A 4,893-nucleotide genomic window follows, 5' to 3' on the forward strand; every position below is an offset into this window, starting at 1 on the left:
GAATGGTCCTAGTACGTTTTAGTAATACGTTAATAATACGCTTCGCGAATTCCTTAATATATTTATTACCGCGTATATTAATAATATTTTAATCTATTTATCTTCGCTTTTTAAGCATTAAAAGCACATCTAAATGGTCCTTAAACGCCTATAAGACGCGGGCTTATAATGCGATATTAAGAAATACAAGTTTTATACGTCCGAAGTTATATACTTAGGCCTAATTATATCCCGCAACGGAATTAAAATAGACCCTAAGAAAATTGCTGTAATTATAAACTAGGAAAGTCCTAGTAGTATATAAAATATCTAAGGATTTCTAAGATTTATAAATTTTTATTATTAATTTATTAATTACTTCTTAAAAATTATTTAGCTATTAGTAAACTTAATAAGGAAGAATATAAAATTTAAATAGACTACTAAATATAAATAAGCTTTTAACAACCTAAAATATTATTTTATAACTACTTTAATTCTTACCTACTTTAATCTGGACCTTAAATATATTATTAAAACAAACTTATCTAATTATGCACTAGAAGAAGTGTTATTATAGTATAATAAAAGCGGCGAGCTGCGCCTAGTAGCCTTTTTCTTTTAAAAACTTACCCTTATTAAATTAAACTATAAGATATATAATAAGGAGCTGCTTATAATTATTAAATGCTTTAAATAATATCGTCTAGAACTTAAAGGATTGTTATTCCTAATACGCGTATTAACGGACTATAAAAACCTATAGTACTTTATAACTATAAAGCAATTAACGCAGCGCTAAATTTATTAGGCTATATACCTTTTATAATTTAACTTTAAGATTATATACTAACCTAGCAAACTTAATTAGAAGCCTAACTTATTAATATAATGATTATAGAACTTACCTATAAACGCCTTTAACGAATGGATTATAAATTAATTACGAATTTTACTGCCCCCTAAATACTTTAAGAAACTACGCCCTATATTTCTAAACGCGGAGCTTAATAGGAATAAATTAGAAATTAATAAGTGGAATATAGAAATTGATAAATTGATAGAGTATAAATATAAGAACGACCCCTAGATAGTAGATATAATAAAAGCGATTTAAATAGGGAAACGGTAATATAAAGATATTACACTCGCTAAATACAAAATCTATAATAATTGGTTATATTATTAATAGAAGATAGTAGTCCTAAATTCCGAACCCTTATAATTTAAGATACTCGAATTTGTATACAATTCCCCTATAGTAGGGCATCCTGGCTATATAAAGACCTATAAGATTATCTAACAAGTATACTACTAGCCTATAATACACGACTATATATAAAAATATGTTTAAGTATACAGAATGTACGTACGTGAGAAGACCTCTTATGTAAAGAAGTAAGGAGTACTTTAACCGTTACCAGTTCTAATATAAAGATAGTAAGATATCTTAATTGACTTTGTAGTCGACCTACCTAATAGTAATAGGTTTATAAATATTATAGTAGTTGTTAACCATCTTATAAAAATGCGATATATAATTCCTATAGACTTCTTAATTTAATAATATCCGACTATAAAAGCTAGTTTATTTTAGACTTCTGGTAAGCCTTATATAAACAATTAAGTATATAAATATAACTCTTAACTGTATTTTATTTAGAGATAGATAGTTAAACTAAAATTACGAACGCGATTATAAAATAATACCTATAAATATATTACTCCTACCTGCAAGACAACTAGGAAAAATGGCTACTATTAGCTAAGTTTACTGTAAATAATATAAGAAACGAATTAATAGGTATAACGCCGTTCTATGTAACCTACGGATAAGATCCTTAACTTAGATTTAAATTATAACCTAAAATTAATATAATAGGACCTATAATTAAGAGGATTTAACTAATTAACGCGTATAACTTTACTAATTAAATAAAGTAGTTAACGGAACTATTATAAAGTAAATTAGCGTACGCTTAAATAGTATAGAAATGGCATATAAATAAAGAATAAGCTCCCGTATAGGACTTTAAGGAAGATAATATAGTTTACCTAAATATATAAAACCTAAAGACTTAATAACCTTTAAAGAAACTAGACTAAAAGTTTGCGGGCTTATACTAAGTTAAGAAGAAACTAAGCCTATACGCTTATAAACTTAAACTACTAACTAAGATAAAAATACATCTAACGTTTTACGTAAACTTGCTATAACCCTTAAAGGGTAAACCTATAACTCGCGAAGTACCACCGCTACTTTCTATAATTATTAATAACGGTAACGATTTTTACTTTATTAACTTAATTAATAATATATAATAGAAGACACAATCTAAATAATTTAAACTTCTTGTTAAATAGGAAGGATATAAAACACGAACTTAGGAAACCTATAACTAGATTAAGACCGATACGCCTTCCCTAGTAAAAGAATTCTATAAGGACTATCCTTTACGGCCTACTCTAGCTAGATAAATATAATATAAAAGCAAATAATTACTACCTAATATAAATATATAAAATACAATAGTAGGAAGCTTAAAATTAAAAAAGACTTAAAATATGTTATAACGTTTATAATACGATTACATAATATATAAAATATTAAGGAACTTTAACCGCCGGTTAAAGTTGTCTAATTAGTTAGATCTGCCTTACCAAGACCTACTATAAAGATATTAGTTCTGCTTACCGCCTTAATTAAACTAATAGCGATTTTCTATCCTAGGGATGGAAAATCCTAATTAGTCCATTTAACGATAGAATTAATAAAACCCTACACCGCCACCTAACGTAAAAACACGACATGCAATAAGTTATAAGTTTTAATTAAAATTAAATTATTTGGACCTTTAGCTAAAAGGGGGGATACTATAACGGGACTAGCCTAGTTATAGTAGGAATGTCTCGGTAAAACACTCGATAGATAAATTCCGACGCTTTAACTAAAATCTGCTAAATTAATTAAATTACCGAAGTCCGTTAAAGACCGCGTGCGTATATACGCACACATCGACCACCAAGCCCCTGACTATTTAATTATATAATTCTCTTATTATTCCCTTCTCTTCTTTACGTAACGTCTTGTTCTTATTAAGAGCTATATACCCTTAGATTTAGATAGAATTTATATTATTCCTTCAAATCTTCCCTAAAGTCTCTTCGTGCCCTTATACCTAAATACCTAAAGGACCTTAATATGGCAGGAACCTTTTAGCAACTCTCTATATATACAGCCTTCTTAACTAGTATTAAAAGCGGCCTTTAAGCCGTCTATAGTAAAGGCTAAGCTATAAAGTCTTAACTTAAAAAAGCTTAATATAGAATTAACTCCCTTAAGACACTTAAACTATATATTAAATAATACGAATAGCAAGCCCTTATATATACTAAGACTATATAAAACCTAAGCTTTTAGATTACTATACTTACTAAGACTATTACTAACAAGAACCCTACTACTAGCTCCCCTCTTTTAACTAAGCCCTATAGAAAAAAGCGTAAAGCAAAANATNTAACCCNATTTAATAGNAAGGGATNACTAATTAAAAAGTAAGAAAAATTTAAAATATAGGAAATAAAAATCTAAGGCGTTTTCTAAAGGGATGTAAAGTGCTTTAAGACCCTAATAGACGAAATCCTCTATATATTAAACATGCTAACGGATAAGGCTTATAACTATATTAAACATAGCCTTAATATGCTATGTATATACCTAAATGACCTAAGTAAATAGACCTTTTCTAACTAAAAGTCTATATTTATATATATATAAGAGGACACTATAAGACTATAGATATAGCCTAAGTAGCTAAAAATAAGTTAGATACCTTAAGCTAAGGTAAGCGTAACTACTAGTTTTAGTAAAGTAGAGCTTAATAAGTTAATAATTAAAGTAAATAAAACCAAGGAATAAAAAGTGAATTTATTTAAAAAGAATATTTCTTCTAAGATAAAGGACCTGGCCCTTACCCTTAGCTATAAGATTGGTAATGCTAACTATAAAGGCTAGAGTGAGTAGATGGATATATTCGCTTATAACCTATAGAACTATACCTACTATACTAAGTTAAATACCGCTAAGCTAAGTGCCGCTAGTGGCTATTAACCCGTATTACTATAGAATAACCTAATAAACCTAGACGCCGTTAAGTTTAGCAGCAGTAGTAATAGCCTCCCTAATAACGTCTAAAGATATTATATAAATAATAGACTTTATATAGCATGTAGTTAACCTAGCTACTAAAAAAATACTTATAACCCCTAGTAAAACCTAAATCCCCTTTTAATACTACCGCGTTAACCCCCCCTTAGCTACGGCGGATTCCTTAATAGAGAAGATAGTAATTAAGGCGGTAACCGCGGATAAGGATATAGGTTTAGATATAGAAACCTACCCCTATAATTTCCTTCCCTAACACAGCCCTAGCTAATAGTCCTGTATATAAACTACGGATAAGTACTTTATATTACTACTAACCGCGAAACCGGCTATATTATTAGCGAAGTACCCCCTAGTATATATACACCGTTAGAGACTAACACGTTAGGATATACTAGCTAAGACTATAGCCACTAGCTAAGCCCTATAACGCAGCCATTAAAAGGCCAACCCTTAGATTAAGTCGCCTTTAAGGGTTAGAACTATATAGGGAGGAGGATAAAAGGATTAGATTTATACTACTAGATTAGTTAAACCTTATTCTAAGCCAGCTGCTATTTAATCTTAAAATAGCAAATAATAATAGAAATTCTATCCTTATTTAGACTTACCTTTCCTTACTACGCAACTGTGAGGCAGTATTGCTAGGGTGTACGGTAGGGAGCAGGCAAGCCGAGCATGAGTCACATAGGGAGTTGATGGAAGAGGACGATATGGTAATGAGGGTAGGCAATAGCCTNGTACNGAGA

Source organism: Cenococcum geophilum (genome assembly GCF_001692895.1).
Source record: "Cenococcum geophilum 1.58 unplaced genomic scaffold K441scaffold_12, whole genome shotgun sequence".
In the NCBI taxonomy this organism is placed as follows: domain Eukaryota; kingdom Fungi; phylum Ascomycota; class Dothideomycetes; order Gloniales; family Gloniaceae; genus Cenococcum; species Cenococcum geophilum.